The sequence below is a fragment of the Montipora foliosa genome, chromosome 1 (assembly GCF_036669935.1).
Source record: "Montipora foliosa isolate CH-2021 chromosome 1, ASM3666993v2, whole genome shotgun sequence".
NCBI lineage: Eukaryota > Metazoa > Cnidaria > Anthozoa > Scleractinia > Acroporidae > Montipora > Montipora foliosa.
In genome coordinates this window covers 22859804-22872303 of record NC_090869.1, presented here as the reverse complement: position 1 = coordinate 22872303, position 12500 = coordinate 22859804, and positions in this window count along the sequence as shown.

The following is a 12500-nucleotide window of genomic DNA, read 5'->3' as shown; positions in this document are numbered from 1 at the left end:
TAGGCCTTTACTCGTGTAAAAAACCAATTAAATTTAATCGCGACTTTTAGGAAAGAAAGCTGTAAGTTGTTAAAAGTGTTATTATCGTATCGTTCATACCCATAAATATCCTGATGACAGTTCCAGATTAATTAAGACCATTACGTCATCGGAGATTCCTCGGAGATTTCACCTCGGCTCTTAGTGATATTGCAATAAGTTCGTGTGCAGTCGTTGTTGTGCTACAGATTGATCAGGTGATTTTGTGTCTATAGTCATAGTGAATCAACAAAGATTGCTTTTGAATGTGTACTACGTTGCGACTATAGTGGTAAGAAAACAGATAAATTTTCAAAGCGCAGTTTTAAGATCTGAAAGATCTTCTTGTTTTCTTTTGCTTCTGCAAAGCCGGGTCTTCCTTTGTTGCTTGTGTGAACTGTTGTAGTCTTTCCTCACTGACAGGGTGTATTTTCAAGGGTGAATACTTTCAATTCATTCACCGAGTCAGAAGTGGTTTCAGTGTTCTCTTATTGGGCCCGGCAAAGAGTGTCAGCAACGTGCAGGTTCTTGCCAGGAACATATTCAACTTGGACGTCATATCACTGAAGCTTTAATAGGTAGGAAGCACTGTCACGCAAGGCGCTCATTTTTCATTTTCGCTAAACATTTTAAATAGAACCAGGCAACATGGTTTAAAATCTTCGTCTTGCCATACTGATTAAGAATAGTGCTGTAGCCCACTCCAAATGTTATGATATCTGTCATTAAGCGGGTTTTTATGTCTAGGTCATCGCTCCTGCAGCATGAAAACGAGGCTGAACTGTGACATTTATATAAACCCAATAAAAAGTGTACAATACGATGGGGAAATAGCTGAATTTTTGCTACTTGACGTTTAGAGCTCGATAGACAGTAGTGTGGGAGATAAAATGCGTCACGTGATCAGTTATGAAGAGTCGCGTAACTTTCCAATAAAATCGATTTTAAACCATAAAAGACGCTCTACTCACACTTTGGTGTACTATAGTTTTCAACTTACTGACGTTTCTCATTTTGATTTACACATTCAACAATAAAAACACAAAAATGCAATAGGTGATCAGCTATGATGGGTCACGTGACTAGATAACAACCGTTGAATAGATACTGAAGTAGCCTTAGCTGTGTGAATAGTGTGATTGATTAATTGTTTCAGTAAGCTTTTTAGGAATTATTTTCTATAAGAAACAAAAAAAATATTGTTCATGGGGTAAATGTATGCTTTAAAAGTTCTATTTAGAGCAATGTATTTTGAAAATTAATATTAAAATAGATTCTTTTAATTATTTTTCTCAATTTAAGAAAGACTTAATTCATACATTCGCCTTTTACAGTTTCTATTTTACAATATATATGGGTTATTGACCAAGCTTGTTCGGTCAAGATAGCTGGAAATTGGCCTCGTTCTTTTTTTTTTGCATGTTTATGGACCGAGACGAAGTCAGTTGAAACTGATGAGTCAGTTCTAGAAAATTCTTGAAACAACACATTGCATTGATAATTCCGATCCCTGTAACAAAGTACAGTTATTTTTTTATTCCACTTGAAAACAAATATTTGAAGATGTACTTGTTTAGGCAGTGTAATGTTCACTGTGCCTCCATGGTATTGTGGGTGCTATTAATTCGGTGATCTATTTTGTTCCTCGAATCTTGAAAACTATAGCATTTTTAATATCTTGCATTTGTTGTGGGGAATTGCTACACTCTCAAGTAAAGTCTGTGAGGTAAATTCGAGTTGTTAAGCTTCGCAAATACATGAGTCATCATTTTGAAAACCATTTAGTTACACAAGCTAGAGAATGGGTAAAGTTACCGAAGAAAAAGTTTCCGTTATCAAAAGGATGCGCTGCAGGTGTATCCAGGATTTTGCATCGTGCTGAGATCAGAGAAAAGTGTGGTGATGATGAGCGAAAGAATTACTCGAGTATAGTAGATAATTTAAAGACAAAGGAAGAGTACCAAGATGTTGTTTGGCACAAGTACTGCTACGGTGATTTCACTGGCGAAGGGCGCATCAAGTGTCTTCTCAAGAAACAAGAGTCTGAAAGTAAAGCAGACGGAAAGGACGCGCCAGCTAATGAGCCTTCTAGACGATCGTCAATTTAAAGAATGTATCTTTTGCCAGACTGACGTGAAAAAAGTCGCCTTAAGCCAAGTTCAGATTTTTCAAACACCGCAAAAAATTCTTTTGAATGTAGTAAGTGATAGAGAGTTGAGCTGTAGGCTAGCCAGGGTTAGTGATTTAATAGCTACCTAAGGGAAATATGATATCAAGTGCTACATGCGCTTCCTAAGAAACGCGGAAAGAAACGCACAGTGCAGTGAAACCGATGATGCCAATAGATGTTTCGAGGAGGTAATGACCTTGCTTAGGGAGAAGCTTTCTCAAGGCCACATTGTGTCCCTGTTTGGACATACTTTTCTCACCAACTTGAGAAAACTTTCTCCGGGGGATTACAGGAGCACCAGATTAAAAGAAAGGATTTAGGCTTTTCTTGGTGAAGATATTGCGTTTTTCCCGCCGTTAAACCCCTCTCAGCCCCACTTAATCGTCTATGCAAATCTAGGGGAAGCTGCTTTGCGTTCTCTGCTAACAATTCCTATAAATGAATCAGACGATGACCATCTCAATGGCGATGCCACAGAGGATGTTGATCTGGATGCAGAGTTGTTGAGTTGGCTGTACCGCCCTGGTAGTTAAAGTGCATCATTACATCAAGGTCTCGCGGATCCTGGTATCATTTTACAAGGAAGTGTCTGTAAGAGCCAAATGCCCATCAGCCAGAGTCAATCATGCACTATTATTGATGGAATGGCAGCTGTTCAGTCCCTCGCCAACTCTTCAGGAGCAAAAACCTTTGGGGAGTGGAGTGACTGATTTCTTCGTTATTTCACTTCCCATTTTTTGGACAGTTGTACAAGGGTTGACGTGCTACTTGACAGATATGCCAAGAACTCGATAAAAGGAGGAACCAGAGACAAGCGCAAGGAGAAGAAGAGCACAGGGATTAGGCGCAATGTGGATAACAGAGATAAGAGAATTGGAAACTGGGAAAGGTTAATCATTCCAGAAGATAACAAGGCTAGCCTACAATAGCTCATTTCCTCTCGACTGAAATCTCGGAGAGTTACAGCGCGCCTCCTGGGCTAGAGCTGGTGATCAAAGGAGGCTTCAAGGATACACTGAAGGTGTGGTCATCTGACATCACGACAACATATAAGAGAGCTCGCATCAGATCACGAGGAAGCAGATACTAAAATAATACTGCATTCCCGAGACGCTGCGGGAAGAGGGTACAAGCAAGTTAACATTTTGTGTTGTGATACGGACGTTCTTGTCCTCCTTTTGACACACCGAGAGCAGCTTTCTCAAGAGATATGGATGTTTGCAGGTACATCAAGACAAAATGTTGCATACCAGTTCTCAGAATCCCGCTCTCCGAGGAGAAGAGTAAGTCGCTTCTGGCATTTCATGCCATTACTGGGTGTGATACGACAAGCCAGCCCTATGGTATGGGCAAGGCATCGGCATGGAAAGTCTTCGAGGATGCACCTGACCTCTTGGGACACCTTGGAGAAGAACGCCAAATCAGTGCTGACGTTCTTGCCAAAGCTGAAGCCTTTTTATGCAAACTCTATAATCTGTTAACACAAGAGGTGGAAATCAACAAAGAAAGAGCAGCAGTGTTTCGCAAATCCAAGAAAGATCTTGACGCCCTACCTCCGACTCAAGATGCACTGGCAAACTATCAGACCATGGTATGGAATAAAGCGCTGGAACCATGTCCTTCTCTCCCAAAGCCTGAAGACAGCGGATGGTACTACAGTGAAGGCCTTCTGAAGCCAAAGTTAATGACGCGACAAGAAGTGTCAGCGGTGTGTTTACAGTTAACTTACTGTGTGTGCTCCCGAGATGGTGGATGCTGTGTAAACCGACGCTGCACTTGCGTTCGACTATCTCTTTGCTGTTCCAAGGCATGTAAATGTGGCGACAGGTGCAGAAACGACAGGAACAATGCAGCAGAGGCAAATGAAGCATAACCTATAACTTTGATAAGGTGGAACTCACATGGTGTACTTTGCTTATGGTTTATAAGCTTGTATTTCTGGCTTAAATCGTGCGTCCGAGTAGAAGAAAGTTCAGTCTTTTTACACGGAAAATCCTAACTCATGGGAAATGTTACATAGGTTGGAAACGCTATTGAAACACTGAAAATAGAATGATGTCATTAAATCAGTGACCCATCATAGCTGATCACCTATTGCATTTTTGTGTTTTTATTGTTGGATGTGTAAACGGAAATGAGAAACGTCAGTAAGTTGAAAACTATATTAAAGGAAAGTGTGAATAGAGCGTCTTTTATGCTTTTAAATCGATTTTATTGGAAAGGATGGCAAGACGAAGATTTTAAGCTATGTTGCGTTCTTCTAATCAAAATGTTTAGCGAAAATCGTTTTTTTGTCGAGCTGCCTCCTGACTATAACATCATCCACTGCAACTGTTTGAGGCGCCTGGAAAAGCAATTTCTGAAACAAGACTTATAGTGGCTTGGGGTCAGTTTGTACTCTTACTGTGTTGCCATAAACGTTCTGTTGAAATTTGGTCACCCATAAACAATTGCCAGGGGTTCTTTGTCAATTTGTGCATAATCTTTTTCGCCAGAGGTGAGCGACCTGGAAGCATAGGATTTTTGCAAGTAGACATGACTCATAGTAATAAGATGAGGCATCTACTGAAACCGTCATGGTTTTTTAACATTATAGCAATGAAGTGTGGCATCCTTTGACTGCTTTCCTTTAACAAGGTGAAATGCTATTCTACTTCTTCGTGCAGTAGCTCTCTCAGTGACTCGATTAGGTCAGATAAGTTCGGTATGAAATTGCTCATATAATTCACAATTCAAGAAATCTTAATGATGCTGGAGGCTTGCCCGTTGGACTTTTGACGCAAAATGTAAAAGTAACCCAAAATGTAATAACTGTTGACGCGAAATGTAATCATTTTGTTAACGCAAAATGTAACAGCTTTTGACACAAAATATAATACCAGAAAGTAACGCAAAATGTAATAGTATTTTCAGTGGCCTTTACAGTATGTTGGAAGGGGAGGAACACAACATCTGCGATGTTGCATTTTATCTGGAGGTTTTTGATGTATATAATCTGACAATCAACAGTTGTTTTTGATGGAATCGTCCACATTTCGAAAATCCTCATACCCCATTCACATCAACAAGACACGTTTAATTAAACTAGGTTTTCCAAAATCAATCGCAGAAAAATGTAGGGCTGGCTTATCAGATTCAGGTGAGTTTCAATACATGCTTTGATGTGTGCTAAATTTGTAGTTGACAAAAATCAGTATTCACGATTTAAATTAGAAAACACTTTGAAACCGTGTTTGGTGTGAACGGGGCACTCATAAAAGCTGCATGATGTCATAAACACAACTTAAGTAACTGTACCTCCTTAAACTTAAACTATAATAACTGCTAGTGGAACCTTGTGCAACCACGACCGCAACGGCAGCGAGAAGGTCAAAAGAGCAATAGGGTTCATTAGTAAAACAACAAACCCTGCAAGTGCATCACGCATCACGCACGAAATTGCCCAAGGCACGCTATCTCAGATGCGTGAAGCATTTTGAGGTTAAATGTAAACAAAAACTTCCTACCGTTGGCATAAAATTAAAGAGGGACGTCAACAAAATGTCTTTCTTGAAAACGTCTTCGGCGTTATAAATAAGAGCGAAGGCATTGTGGGTGCTGAGGACAAGGATGATGTCCAAAATAGGTAAAGGTAAAGGAAAGGTAAAGGTACACGTTATCTAACGTCGGAGTTCCTTTACTCTCTAGAGAGTACTCTCCGAGGAAGCCGACGGTGCGCTCATTTTACCCCCCTCTTTCCATCAGTGCTCCGTTTTAAGGGTATTTAAAGCTACAACGCGTTCCAAACTAATTTGTGGCATTACATTTTAGAGAAATTCGGTGCAGAACAACCATAACGCACTGAGGAATTTTGCCAATCCAAGAAAAGATGGGTGTCCCATCGGAGAAAATTAAGGTCTCCGTAAAGTTTACACGAGTCACGATTTAAAAAAACACAATTCGGTCAAAGATCACCATTTTATTCTTCCATTGAGCAAACCTAACTATATTAGAACAAAGTTTAGTATTTACAAAAAGACGTTCCGAATTTCGGATACCCCTTACACTTTTCAATGCAAAAACGATCATTACCAACTTACATTGAAATGGTCTTCCGAATTTCGGACCCCTCTACTCTTATCTGACAAAAAAACGATGCTTACGACCTAACTTAAAATGCCTTCCAAATTTCGGAACCCTCAACTCGTATCCGACAAAAAACTTTGATTTCTACTTAACTTGAAAGGCTTTCCGAATTTCGGACCCCTCAAATGTTATCAGAGTAAAAACCGATAATTACTAGTTTACTTGAAATGCCCTCCGAATTTCGGACCCTCAACTCTTATTCGACAAAAAAATGATGATTACTACTTAACTTGGAATGCCATCCGAATTTCGGAACCTCGACTCTTATCCGAGAAAAAACGATAATTATACCACCTAACTTGAAAGGTTTTTCCGAATTTCGGACCCCTCATTGAACTCTTATCCTACAAAAAAACGATGTTTACTAACTTGGAATGCGTTTAGAGACCGCTTTATGTTTTCAAAACAGTTTGAGGGGTGAAATTCCTTTTTAAAGAAAAAAACAATTAAATATTGACATGAAAATGCATATAATTATGTTACTGAGTGCCTCCAAACAAAGCAGCGCTCTCTCTCTTAGCTGGTCTGCAAATTCAGCTTTGTCACTTCCTTGCTTAGTTTCTCTGCAATGAAAATTTATTTAGGCAAAATTATCTGAAATAACACCATTTCTTGAAAATATTGTATATCTAATCTTGAACTTTCAACAAAATAGTTGCCTCTTAAACATGATCTTGTCTTGTGATTTCCAGTTCAGTCTTTCAAATGTGTAGATTCTTTGTTCATTGTTATTCTAAATGAAGGGTAATATATTCGCATCTTTGTATGAACTCACCTCAGGCATGTCATCCAACTAATCCGCGATGAGTTTTTCAAGAGCGGTCAGCACTGACGATCATTCAATGGCAAGTAGAATCATAGCCTCTTCTCAATCAGCATCGACTGAACTAATGACGCGATTTCGCGCTGTCTTCTTTGTCATCTAAATGCCAGTCACTTCTGAGGTAAAACTGAACTCCCTTTTTGTCATCTCACCATTGCTGACTTTGATCCAAACATCTTGAACTATAAAATTGTGGGATACCTGACCATATCTTCCTTTAGCCTCTTCAAATCAATCTTTTTTGTTTGTCCACTGAAAGCGCAACTCGATCACGGCGACTTGCTTGTCATCGTATCTTATTCAAAGTATCCGAATTTACAAGAGCTGAGAAACACAACCGATCTGGGCTACAAGCACTGAGACAAGACCGAATCTGCTTCCTCTCTCCTCACTAATTCCATCAACGAAATGAGGATTGAAAAATTACAGGACGATAAACGAGGTCTTTTTCCGTAACGTAGCATCGAATTTCAACGACGTGATGTGAACTAAACTGGGCGGCAAGTTTCAATGTGTCATCCGGTTTTTGAATGCGAATGCACAATGATAAACAGTGCGGTAGGTGTTGATGGGCCAGCACGACTCCATCGGCTCGCAAATGTTTTTCTATTTCCTTCTCGATTTTAGCTCTGACCATAAAAACGTATTTGAGGGATTTTCCTCTTTTGTAAGATAAAAAGGGGGGCTCTTCGAATATTTCGTTTAGCGCTGGCTGACCTTGTAAAGGGTGTCACTCTCCCATGAGGATAAAAGACCTGTGGGGAAAATGAACTGGAATCAATTTGTCATCCACGAAAGCGGCCCTGGTACTATGAAAAAAGCGTTATACAGCATAAGAAAAGAGTAGAAACTTAATGCAATTTGCCTTTTGCCTTTCTTTTTAGGGTTTATTAACTTCTAGGAATCTATTGTAGCTTTCACACTTTTAATGATGAACAGGGCTGTGCGCTAGTTATTAATTTCACGGTCACTAAATCAGTAATTTCCGGTTATCTTGACATTTGAATTAACTCACCGAAGTTCATTCAGATGAACGTTATTCCCAAAGGAAAACTCCTGAAACGGGCGGATAGCACGATGGCTCGTTTGTATGATTTGAGAGTCCCATCAAGAAGCTCGTGCATCAGCAGATCCCGTGCAGATAAAATAATCCTAGTTTCCAACGCTCTTTTGGCTTCTCAAGATTCAGTATTTTCAGCTAATATCATTGATGATGACTACCGGTGGGCATTTGCAACCTTGTGAGACCAAGTGGTATTTTGTTGAAAATGAAAATAAGAAAATTGTTATTGATAACTCCGCTAACCGTCCTCCAAAGAGGGATGGCAAAGAGCTTGGTGATGTTCTGAACCGTGATTTTCCCTTCAAGAAGTGACAAGAAAGACGAGCGATTGAAGGTAATCTGAGAGAAACGCGTTTCATAATTAAAACAAAAACTGATTTGATTTGATAGTTGTTTTTTGGTTGATTCGGGGCCCGAAAGCAGCATTTTTAGAGTATGGCCAGTATGCCGTTTGTTGCAAACACAAATATCCAGAAATATTTGCAGATTCCAATAAGACTGAATCTATGCTGGCTGATGTTCGAAGTTATCCGCTCGGTTTCACTTGCGTACTCAGACGATTAAGTGCCATGATTGTGCCAGCGACAAACGGCAGCATTCTTTCTGTCATGAAAACTTAACTTATTTCTCTGTTGTGTATTTCTGTGACAACTACCCAGCATTGCAGTTCTAGTGGTTAAGAATTGAGTTAAAAATAATAAAACAAAACTGATTTCACGTTGCCAAAATCATGGTTTTTATCATATAGATTGAGACTAGGAGTTTCAGTGTGAAAGTGAGTGCTGGCGTGGAAACTGAGAGCAGTGACTGGCATTTTTTTTTTACTGACAGCTGAAAATTTTTTGAAGCAAGAGGGTACGGGAAATGTGCGTGAAAGTATTAAAAGAGCTAAGAAAGGTGTACATATCTTTAGTTTAAGGCAGGCGTTACTATTTTATAAGCAAAGGGATAATTTCAAAACAATGGCATGTCAGTTCATTTTTTGAATTTGAACTTCTGTTCTTCTGAAATTTCTGGCCCCTTTTTAGCAAAAGAGTTACCTTTTGAGAAATGCTGAGCCTCGTTGAACAAACGTCAATTTAAATTTATTGTTGTGCTTGAGAATAGACTGCGAGCAGTCTCTTATTTTTCTTTGAAATAGTAGAGCGCACGATTGCGTGACACGCCTCTTTTTTTACTACTAGCATTTGTATAAAATAATAATTTGATCCGTCGTGCATGGCTCTGAGGAAAGAAGGACGACTGCCCGTTGTCTAGCTCGAGAACTGATTTTGTCTTCGCTCAGAAAAATTTGATTCGACGGTTGGGTTTGCATTCAACGACTAACCGCAGTTTTCTGTTTGTCATACCGTAAATAAAAAAAAAATGTTTTCTTGAATTTTAGGAAATTGCCGCGACTTAAGTCTTAATCGTTGTAATCGGTCTTTCAATAACGAGATTTGAAGGTAAATTACATTCCAAAATGTCTTTGAGTGGTTTTGGGGTTCCGAAATTCGGAAACTTCTTTGGCTGGTTTTGGGGTTCCGAAATTCGGAAATTTCTTTGGGTGGTTTTGGGTTTCCGAAATTCGGAAACTTCTTTGGCTGGTTTTGGGGTTCCGAAATTCGGAAACTTCTTTGGCTGGTTTTGGGGTTCCGAAATTCGGAAACTTCTTTGGCTGGTTTTGGGGTTCCGAAATTCGGAAACTTCTTTGGCTGGTTTTGGGGTTCCGAAATTCGGAAACTTCTTTGGGTGGTTTTGGGGCTCCGAAATTCAAAGGTTGGCGGTCGCAATGCTTCGAAGAAGCTATTCCTTATTATTTCCGAGTTACGATCGTCCCAAAATCTCGAGATAAAATAGAACCAGTGATTTGCTCTTAGAAAATTTGGGCATCCGACGGAAACAAGAATTCTTTCTGCTCAACTTTAACACGATTTTGAGATTACGACTACATATAGAAAATTCTCTCCTGTTTAAGGAAGCAATTTTCAAACTCCGAGTGATATCTTTATGTACGTTTTTGACATTTTTACCCTTTTTTCCGCAGAAACCCCTAAGATTCCTTGCTTTAAATTCATTAATCCGACAGAAATTACAGGATTACCCGTTACAATAAGCTATTTTCCGACTTAATCTAAGTAATTAGTCTGAAATTTTGAAAAATGTAATGCCACAATTTAGTTTGGAACGCGTTCTACTTAGGCTACGCTGAAAGGAAAGAAGTCGAAACAAAGATGTGAGATCCGGGGATCGAACTCAGGACCTTATGCACCAAGGCCGCGCACTAACCGACTGTGCCACCCTTGCTCCTTGAATAGGCTACAAGAATGCCGAGTTGACCTTGATGACAAAGAAACGCTCCCGCTGCAAAAAAAGGAAGGGTATTTGCCGCAGTTTTCCAAATATCTCGCCGACAGACAAGAGGTGATCGGCAAATGCATGAGCTTAAAGGCAAGACGAAAAGCGCAAATGCCTGTTGACGAGACGGGAAAACCTATTCGTACGTATACGAATTCATCAGAGTCCATGAAAAATGCAAGCAAAGACACATTTCTTGAAATTCAACAACAAAGGCAAAAACGAGAACCTTTCCAAGCTTGAATTTACAAAAGATGTTTTGAAGAGATCCATGAAAAAGAGGTGCGGGAGATTAAGTTATCATTATGCGGCCTGAGTGAAAACTATAAGCTAGACAAAATTGTGGAACACTTAGTTGTACCTGTGGATACCTGGTTTGACTGGAGTGAACATCAAAGAGAGGATTACCTTACTAAATTCAACGCAATGTCTTTCGACGTCGCCTTGAAGGGGAAAGTAATCAGGGTGGCCCATGACCTGCAGGGAGCTACAATGACCATTGAATACAAGGAGCTCTCTGTTGATGTTGCCGCTATTCTAAAAGAACGGAAACAGTGCAAAGGTGAAGTTGTGGCAGCCGTAGTGCAGGGTGCCTTATCGTTACTTAACTATTAGACAGCCATCCATCCAGCAAAAGGCATCACTCGATACTCTAAGGCCAACAAGTACCAAGTCTCGTTTCCGGAACCTAAGTATGGAGAAGTTGAGTGCACAGTGAACAAATGCTTCGTCTCCTGTCGCTGCCCCAGTTTTAAATTTGACAGCATCTGTAAGCATTCCATTGCTTTGGCAGAGAAGATTGGAATTCTCGACCAACACAGTATATTCCGAAGGCATCAAAGATAGCAAAGGTGAGTCTGAGGTCGATCTTGGCCAAGGCAAATGTTAACAACTTGAAGTAGCGGGGAATAAGGGCGTAAGCAACAGGAACCCATACAGACCTTCTCGTTTACAGGAAAATCAGACGATAGGCAGTGCAACTGGGCAACATCCACCTCAAAGCGCACAAACTACATCTATAAAGGAATCCATCACAGGGATAACCCATTCGTTCTGCGCATTCTTCCAAAAGAAACACGAAATTGCAAACATTGCAAAACTGATTTCTGTTACAGAATGAGAATCATCCCGAACGATCTAGTTTTCGAACATCAGGAACGCTTTTATTTTCCTCTATATGGTTACTTAAAACAGGAGCAGGCTTCGACCAAGGAAGCAACCCGTTATTAACATGCTGAGTTGGCCTGTTTGAAAGCACGGGGTTCAAATTACTGGTGCATAATTCCGAAATGGAAGAATTAGTGGTCTTGTCTCATGTTGCAGGAGGTGGAAATTTGTTATGGAAATTTTGTGGCATCAGTTTACTCGGTAGCGTTATTGAAAGTTCATGTTTTCATACATTCCAATGCTAATGGCTCCTGGCCACACTGAATTTGTCAAAAGTTGGCGTTTCTCTTATCTGAGGTGGGAGGAACAAACGTTGATGTTTATAAAGGTAGCCTATTTAAATTGAAAAGAGGGAAATGCCGTTCACGTGCACATTTGGCAATTGATTTTCATACTCTACCTTATTGCCCAGTAAGTTTTAGAATCATGTTTGGTTAACGTTCGTTGTACCTAGTAAGCAATTGTGTGCGAAATCATTTGCGAGGAACACGGACCAGTGTTTTGTAAACTAATAAATTTAGCTTGCTTATTTCAAAAACCAAAGGGTTTTGGTAACAAATAAAATGGTAAGCTTTGAATACCCCTCGTGTACGCAAGTTACGTTTGGGTTGGAATGAGTTACAAAACACCATAATTTGAAAGCCAAAAGCCGCAAAAATAGAAACGAACGGAAATTTGGGTATCAATGTTTAGTTTCAAGTTTTATTTTGTTAGGAGATTATTAAAGTTGTTACTATTTCTGTTATGGCATGTCTTTTTTCTGTTTATAATGATATCAATGCGTGTTATAAATTACG